This window comes from Ambystoma mexicanum, chromosome 2q (genome assembly GCF_040938575.1).
Source record: "Ambystoma mexicanum isolate Mex_15411 chromosome 2q, UKY_AmexF1_1, whole genome shotgun sequence".
Classification (NCBI taxonomy): Eukaryota; Metazoa; Chordata; class Amphibia; order Caudata; family Ambystomatidae; genus Ambystoma; species Ambystoma mexicanum.
Window position 1 is genome coordinate 189,725,797 of NC_090924.1, and position 9,199 is coordinate 189,734,995.

The 9,199-nt window shown below is 38.7% G+C and overlaps 1 long non-coding RNA gene across 1 annotated transcript; it reads right to left on the reverse strand.

Moving 5' to 3' along the window:
- Window positions 1-303: 303 nt before the first annotated feature.
- On the reverse strand, window positions 304-2,020 carry LOC138568932 (uncharacterized). The gene is made up of 3 exons (XR_011303009.1): window positions 1,931-2,020; window positions 1,069-1,151; window positions 304-898 (listed from the first exon to the last, which is right to left on the reverse strand). It is a non-coding gene; the product is annotated as an uncharacterized lncRNA (long non-coding RNA).
- Window positions 2,021-9,199: the final 7,179 nt, after the last annotated feature.

Sequence of the window (9,199 nt, forward strand, 5' to 3'; positions counted from 1 at the left end):
GATGGCTGTTTCAGTCCCATGCCTGGGTCCAAAGCCAGATTGTCGCAGACCAAGAAGGTTGTTGTCTTCCAAATGTCATTGTATTTGGAGGTATGCTACTCTGTCTAGTATTTCTAGGAGAAAGGGTACAGTTGTGATGGGCCTATAGTTTGTTGGGGTATTAGGGTCTAGGTTAGGTTTTTTGAGAAGAGGTAGGACCCATGCCTCTTCAACGTTGTTTGAGAAAGTAGAATTATTCAACGAGGAGTTGCGGGACATAGGTCACCTAGGCAATTAGATGGTTTGAAGAAGCAAGAACAAAGGTCACATGGGTCAGTACAAAAACTTTTCAAGTACTAATTGATTCAAATCAATGTGGAGAGGGAAGAGGCTCAGTCAGATAAACAATTATAACTTTATATTTTAATATTAATCAAAGACATCATAATAGCATACAAATCCATAATACATTGACAGAATAACATCCTTAAAATTCTTTCAATTCTATAACAGTACAAACAAATAATTTTAACCAAAATTATTAGAAAAAAGACTAAGAATTAAATCTAAAAGCAACCCATCTATTGCTACTTAATGTGATGCAAGACCATCTGTGTTGTAAACGATTTCATTGAGTCATGATGGAGGTGCCGTCACAAAAAGTGCTTAGTGACAAAAAGTGGTATGTGCCTACTGTGGATAAAGAATAGTATAGTATCTTCAAAATACAGTTTCGGTGACAAGATATTATCTAGTTCAATGATTAGAACTGATGGTTACCTTCATCAGGGCGCACTATTGAGTACAGATAACATTGGAGAAACACTGACATAAAGATGTGTATGCAATTTACAATTAGCCCATTGGGTCCCATAGTTGAATCGTTGTAGTAATCCAAGCTTGATTGCAGATCTCAATTCTAATAGGAGCATCAACCCAGGTAAAAATATTTAAAACACAAACAAATATGTTGAGAGAAAAGAACAAAAAATTAACATCAGAATAAAAACTGACTGAACGTCAAACAGACCCCACATTTAATTAGAATTCAAAATATTGGACTATCAGTACTAAACATAACATGTTCACCTTGATTAATCCATAAAAGACGCAGAGAACCAGTGCTTTATTCACGCAGCCTGACAAGTAAAAAGATGATAACCATATAGCATCTGAGGAGACAGAAAGTGGTATTGGAGATATAGCTAAATGATCCCAACTTTCAACACTATTGTACAAAGAATACTAGCCCAAGGCATGCACAGAGCTGCAATTTCAAAAGAGTACTAACCTCTGGTTTATGCTGTTTCCAAACATGTACACAAGTAGATCACTGAAGTCTATACACCTTTAGTGTTGAACAATGTTGTGTCCAAAATACCATTACAATGTATTACTGGTGAACTTCAATGGAGTAAAGTAAAAAATAGCCCCTTAATACGGCCTTGTAGAAGAAAAACACAGTAATAATAGGTATGTATGAATAAAAATGTAGAAACGAAAAAACGTATTATTAACTGATGCAAAAGCTCATAAACATATAAGAACATTAGAATAGACTCATAAAGGCTGAATCACAGTCAGTTCTCCGAGATGTCATATGGCCAAAACCCGAAGATGAATAGTAACACCCAGCCATTACATGCAGTTACTAAATAGTTTCACAGTATAGCCAAGATAGTATAATTGGCAATCCTTCTGCAGTTGGGATTTGCATAGAAGCGGAATTGTAGATGTTACAAGTTCCGGCTCGGAATCGTAAAGTGAGCCGAATGTGAAGCTCACTTAGTTTCAATCAAAGGTAGCATAACAGACTAGGAAATTGCGGCGTCTGTATGTCATATTTATGGATAAATATAATGACACGTTTTCTAAACGTTCCTCTCGAGTGCCGCGATCGTCAATAGCACTGAAAGTAACGTACTCGAGGGGAAGAGCAAAATAGGCTTACCACTTTGCTGGAGCATAATAATGATGGTGAAGTTCCCACATTGTGGCACCGACCGCGAGCGTCCACATGCACAAGCCTGTTTGTTTGTGTTCATTCATGTACCGCGTTCTCGTTCAAACTAGTAACGCTGTGAAAGCAAAGCACTCTTGTACACACGAGAGTGTAGAAAAGGAAATGGGACTAGTCACATTGTCGAAGGTATAATGAAACTAAAAAAGACTATGAACCGATGTCGGTCCTTCAGAAACGAATTGAATGGAAAATGCAATGGCCAAGGAAATAAATCAAGGAAATCAAAAAGGCGTGGTATGGAATAGTTACCAAACGAAAAAGAGAGGCTGATTAGAACCGGAAAAAATGTTTTGTTAGAAATAATATGATAAAATAAACCGTAGAGAAAGCTATTAAAAAAATAGCTGAAATGAATAAATAATTAAATCATGAAAAGTTCAGGACAGGTAAGCAAATACTTCAGGCCATAATAGAGGCAGAGAGCAGGCTTAAGGGACACAATGGAGCCATTCCTCTTGACGATTGAGCCCTAGTGTTATACATCGACCATTGTTCCCTCTGAGCCAATCTAGATGATTTATTGTTGGAGTCAACTCCTAAGACTTTTGCCAAGACAAACCATTTTAAATCATTACAATTATGGTTATTTTCCACAAAGTGGGTTACCAAAGGGGCTGAAATAGATTTATTCCGGATTTTGGATTTGTGCTTGCCAATCCTCGCTTTAATAGGCCTAGATGTTTTCCCAAGTTATGTTTTAGCACATGGGCAAAATAATACATAAATGACATTTTTGGTGTTGCACGTGGTATGATCTTTAAGGTGCCAGTTTTTGCCATTAATCGTGACAGAGGTTTATAGTCATATAATCGAATGTCAAAATGTCGAAAGTCATAATCTTGAAAAAAAAATGTGGAAAACAAAAAAGTCACATTTTTTTAATTACGTTTTTTATTCGAAATGGGGGGTTCCTCCCCCAACCCCCCCTTTTTTTGTTTTTTTTGTTTTACCCATTTTTTTTATTCCCGGACCCCAAAAAAAAGATATAAATTAAAAAATTTAAAAAAAAACTTTTTTTTTCGACATTATTGTTTTCGAGATTATGACTTTCGACATTATTGATTCAATATTTTGACTGCACACCCGTGACAGAGGTACAAGCGGTGGTATATGCGCTTGATTACAAAAGCCACAAGGAAAATGGCCCGTAATGGTTTTGACACCCCACAAACTCGGAAGTGTATTGTGTCTAGTAACGAGTGTTGTTCTGTCTGCTTTAGTCAGCCAATTTTTCATGTTTTTTTCTTTCTTGAAGGCATATAGAGGGCTCGGAAGATCGGGGTTATTCATTTGGAGCAAGTGCCAATGTTTTGTAATAATTGGCTTTATTTTGTGATGGTGTGTATTAAATGTCATGGCACAAACTATCCGTTCTTTAATAATGTTTTCGCGAATAGGCTTATCCAAAAGAATATCGCGGTGTTGAAATTTAGCCCTTTTACAAGACTGTAAGTAAGTGTGTGGGATATCCTCATTGCTGGAGTCTATCTTGAATAATGTCAGCCTGTGTCTTATAGTCCTCAACTCTAGAACAATTACGCCTAGCCCTAAGAAACTGGCTGTAGGGGATGCTTTCACCTAACGATTGAGGATGAAAGCTATCAAACCTCAAAATAGTGTTACGGTCAGTTTCCTTTCGGTACAAATCCACTATGATATACCCACCACCATCTTTAATAAGAAGGTCCAAGAATGGTAAAGACGAATTACTAGCCGACATGGTGAATTTGAGATTAGTGTCCATAGTGGTGATCCAAGTGAGGAACAACAAATGGTCCCCTTTAGATTTATCCCATATAATGATAATATCATCAATGTATCGCTTGTAGATTTTAATAGCAGATCTGAAGGGATTAGTAGTGAACAAGATGGAACTTTTTTCAAAATTCCACATGTAAAGGGTGGCATAATAGGGGGAAAACACAGCCCCCATTGCCGTGCCCTTAACTTGTAAATAATAAGTGGACTTAAAACGGAAATAGTTCAGTGATAGGGCTATTTCCAGTAGGTCTATTAATACTTCACTAGGAACCTGATGAACCCCGGGTCGGTGGTCAAGAAAGTCTTTCACAACCTGCGAAGATTCGAGTTGGGGTATATTGGAATACAAAGATTCCACATCAAGGGTCAGTAGAATGTCCGTGCTGGAATCAAAAGGTAAGCCCTCTAAGTGAGTGATGGCGTCAGTGGTATCAGAAAGATATGTCTCAGTAGATGCTGCCAAAGGTTTTAGGAAAAAGTCTAGGAATTGGCCGATGGGTTCCAATATTGAGCTACAAAGTGACACAATGGGGCATCCCGGTGGGTTTAATGGATCTTTATGTATTTTAGGGAGTATATATATGAGAGGGGTCCTTGTCCTTTTGATTGTAAGAAACAAAAATTCCTTCTCATTATTAGCTCCCGCTTCACGCGCGCATAAAGCGACTGACATAATTTGAGTTCTTATACTGTCCATGGGATCTCCCTGCAGTTTGCAATAAAATGCAGAGTTGTTAAGATGGCCCATAACTTCATTATCATACTGATCAGAATCCAAAACTACCACCACTCGCCCCTTATCTGCTTGTGTAATCACGATAGCAGGGTCGGTTTTAAGGTGTTGAAAACTGGGCCATTCTTGTTTACTAAAGTTGAAAAAAGGTCACTGTCTAGTTTCATTAGATGTATTGTAAATAGAATTGAAATCCCTAAGGACTGCCTTTTCAAAAATAGCTGTTTCGTCAGAAACCATTTGGAGGGTCGGTGTAAATGCAGATTTGCATTTAAATGGTGTGTGGAGATCATCACTGTCATCAGAAGAAGCACAATTGCCAAAAAAATCTTGCAGCCGTATTTTCCGAAACAAACTATGTAACTCTAATTCAACCTCCATTTTAGTGGGGTTCTTCATGGGGATGAAAGAGAAACCTTTCTCAAGCACTCTTATCTCTTGTTCATTGAGGTGTCTTTTAGCCATGTTATAGACAGCTGAAGGTTTGGCTAGTGATTATGTTAGTTACTTTGTACTCCGTGCCTGAAGAAAAGTGGAAGAGCGGGCATTCAGGATGAGGAGAGCTATGTGTGTAGCTAGAGTGATCTTTGGCATTAAGGTTCGCTTTTTTGGATTCTATCTTGGCTTGCAAGAGAGCTATTTTGTTAGAGAGAGCTAGTTGGATGTTGTTGCACCAAGCTTTGTCATTGACACAGTAATCAGAGGGGGGCACAGGTGATTCCAGTTTTCTGAGGATAGAGAATAACTCCTTTGTGGCAGATTTGGCGTTGTGGATTCTTGTATTAAAGATATATTTTTTGGCGTTAGTGATAGCAGCTATGTAGGTAGTTGCTGCCTCAGAGAACTTTTCTTTAGTGGAGATAGAGGGGCCTTTCTTGAACTAGTTTCAGAAGTTCTTTTGAGGTTGCGAAGGGATTTTAATTCTGCGGAGAACCATTTGTTCACATGGGCGATTGGTTTGGTCTTTCTCAATTTGAGTGATGCTATTTGGTTCAGCGCTTGTTCCAGAGGGTCATTGTATAATTCAACTAGTGAAGAAGTGTTTGAGTTGATGATAGGATGATTGGCTGTGGTGATAGGATGTAGTAACAGTCTAAGATTCTCAATGGTAATGTTTCATTTGTTCCTTGCTAGGGCTTGTGCTGCTCCATGCAGAACCTCGCCCTCCAATTCCATGGCAGCCATATTGGTATAGTGTTTTCTCTCCGTGAACGGGACTTTCCAATTTAAAATAACCCAAACCTTTAGCACCTGTGTAGCGAATTACACAGGTCCTAATGGTGATAAGCCCTTCGGTGGTGGGCCAACCCTGTTGGTAACACAATGCCACCTTTGTTATGGGACCATTGCTGCACTCGGGCCCTTAACGTTGACTTAACAGGGTCGACCCGCCACCTAGGGGCATATCACCTCATTATTTAATATTTTCATATTCCAACCTATGTTTCAAATGTCGAGATACCAATTTTATATAGATTTGAATACCTCAATTGGAAGTACTTAGCTGTTCAGGGCACTTTCACTTGTTTAGAATTGTTTAAGAAATGGTTAAGAGCAGCAGACTCTTTTATATTTCTTCTTAATTCTAAATGTCATTCTTACAAAGATTGGAATACATTAGTTGGAACTGATATACCGTTCAGGTCTATTCCAGTCACATTTAGTTCTTTCTAATGGTTTTTAGGCAGGGACATGTTAATGACACCATATTATTTACTGCAAATGTTTTTTTTACAAATCATTCTTCTGAAATGCACATGCTTTTTGCATCCATATTTGAAGGCTTAAAGTAGAATTGCCATTGGTTCATAGCTTTTCCACACAACATTCCTGTTTAAGTAGGTTCTGGGTAGGGATGGGTTAATACAAGTACAATATTTAAAATATATTTCAATATATTCTTCTGAATTTTTATTGTCTGTCTCACATATATTTATAGTAAATTAAATTGACATACACTTCTCTTTCCAGGCTGTTCCAGGCACTTTCAACTGTTTGTAAGGGTTTCTGAGTAGGAACTGGTTAATAACAGCATTTTGTTTCACAATTATGGCTCCCAAAACATTCTTCTGAAGTGGGAATAACCACATGAGCTGTTTTTAATTATAAATGTTTAGAAGTTCATATTGATTTTGCCCGTTCTGTATACATTTATCTGGGTAATAATATCATAATATTCCAGATATATCATCTTTAATGTATTCTCTATGTATTGTCCCATATTTTTTGCAAGATATCTATAAACTCTATAGGTATTCTCATGCCATTCTTGAATGTTTGGGCTTTTAACGCGACCCAGTACATTTGAAATCTGTCAACTACTTTCAGAGCCGGAGCACCATAACAGAGTGTAAGAAACATTCTCTGGTTCTGCCCAGCCAGCTGACAGATGTGTCGCCACCAGGACAGAGACACGCATAGATAAATGCATGAGAAAAGCATGAGGCAAGCATGAAGGAAGGGGAAGAAGAGAACAATCAATCTGAGTGTATAGGTATTAGGTCCCTAAGCTGTGAGCTAGATATAATTCATCATTACCATTTAGTTTGGTGGTATAGGCAAAGATATATAAAAAGCACATATTGTGAAATGCTCACTTACTGGCAGAGTGCAGAGCTTGCACAACAAATAAGACACCTAAATCACCCAAGGATAGTCTGAGTGAAATGTGCTGCATTCACACAATCTCTCTGATGCATAGAGATCAGCTTGTGTAAGTCATTACTCCTGTGTGTACGTGTTTTAGCAAGGTGTAGAAGCTACATTATTGGGATCTGTACCACACACTGCTGAAATGTCCGTGTTCTCTAGGAACTCCGGCAGATATGAAAAATAATGGGGGGGTCTGATTAGTGGGGAGACGAAGGAAGATGCATTCAATAGGTGGTGCTATGCAGATTGCCAAAAACACTGACCAGCTTTTGTTTTAAATTGTTTTTTATGGTACTTGACTCCACCACTGAACTATGCCAAATCAACACCATAGCATTTTCAAGCATGGAATGCTTGTCCAGGGCATATTATGGGAGTTAATCTGCACAATGCCGTCCTCGAATAACAGCTTCAACTGCGCTGCAGTTAACTAGTATTGCCAATAGAGGGTAGCAGGCTTACCACAGGTTAACACTGGGGTGTAGAGTATGATGCTTCAAGGTACACACAGATATACACAATCGCCACTCTTCAGCTTGTTACTCAGATGTTGTTACAACAGATCCGTCGACACAAAATGTTTCAACCCTTTTGGTAGTGGTACGCACATCCAAGTGACCATAGCATGTAATGTTCTAGTGGACCTTCATCAGGACGGGAGAGATGGGGAAACTGGCTCTCATAGTCCAGATCCCATTTCATGATATGGTTGCTTGGATGTGCGTACCAGTACCAAAAGGGCCAAAACACACTTTGTCGAAGCAGCTGTTAAAACAGCATCGTATTAAAAAGCTGAAGAGTGGCTACTGTGAATATCTGTGTGTAGCCGCCGGGTGTTTAAAGCTTAGCTATGCAACCATTACCAAATAAAATACACTGTGTTTTAGCTATGGGAAAGTGATGTGATATTGAATCTGACTAGACATAAAACTCTATGGTTGTTAGCACTCACCCAGAAAAAACATTATATAACATTTGAAAATGATAACGATATCCTGATTGCAATGAAAGCACTTTGAATACTAACTCCACATTAGAGGCACACTGGAAAATCAGACTATATTGTATGAGAAAATTGTTGTTATATGTTTTGATGTTTGTCATGATATGTATGTTTTGTTAATATTATGACCAAATATGGAGAGTGCATAACAAGCAGAAATAAATAATCGTGTATGCACAAAGAAAAATAAAAAGATGTGGTACATTTCTAATGGTATATCTGCACTGTAAATAGAGTTCTGACTAGAACAGGAGATCTGAGGAAGGGGTAGCTGTTCACTTTTGTCTAGATGATACACATAGTCCAATTTGTCACAAATGTGTTTACATGTTCATTGAAGTTGGGCACAAACAAGCCCTCTTGAACATCATCTGCAATGTGTTTCTTAGTGGTATGTGCTGGGTAATGCAGATGGTGAAAGTGAACACCCTGTTTTAACCCAGAGATCCTTCTCCTCTTGGGGTGCCTGGCATTGTAACTCAATTATTTGGTAAGCAGTACTGCTGTGTAATGGTTTTGCTAACTGCAGTTGTTGCATAGCCACCTCAGGATATGCAGTGATTTCATGTTCTTGTAAATAAGCTGCTTCTTTGGCGACCCTGTCTGTGACTTCATTGCCAAGTGAAACAGGTTCTGTATTTTGGGTGTGGCAGCGCATTTGACAACTGCCGCAAGCATTGGGCTGGATCACGCATAAATTAATCTCTCAAATAAGGATGCATGCTGTACGGGAGTGCCGTCTGGCCTCCTGCATCCTCATCTCTTCCATCTAGACAGCCCTGAAAGTCTAGTGGATGTTACGTAGGTAGAGTCAGAATATATTGTTACTAAACATCCTTGTGAATCCTCTAATGCTTCAATGAATGCAATTAATTCTGTTTCCTGTGCTGAATAATGTTTTGGTAATCTCTTTTGTACTATAACTTTGTACTCCCCATCTACAAGGCGCACATCTGCTGCGCCCGTGTGCCTTTGTCCAGTCTCCTGAACCATTGTTGATAACCCATCATCGGAGAGGACCTCCCCCTCTACAAGTGCATCCCCCTCA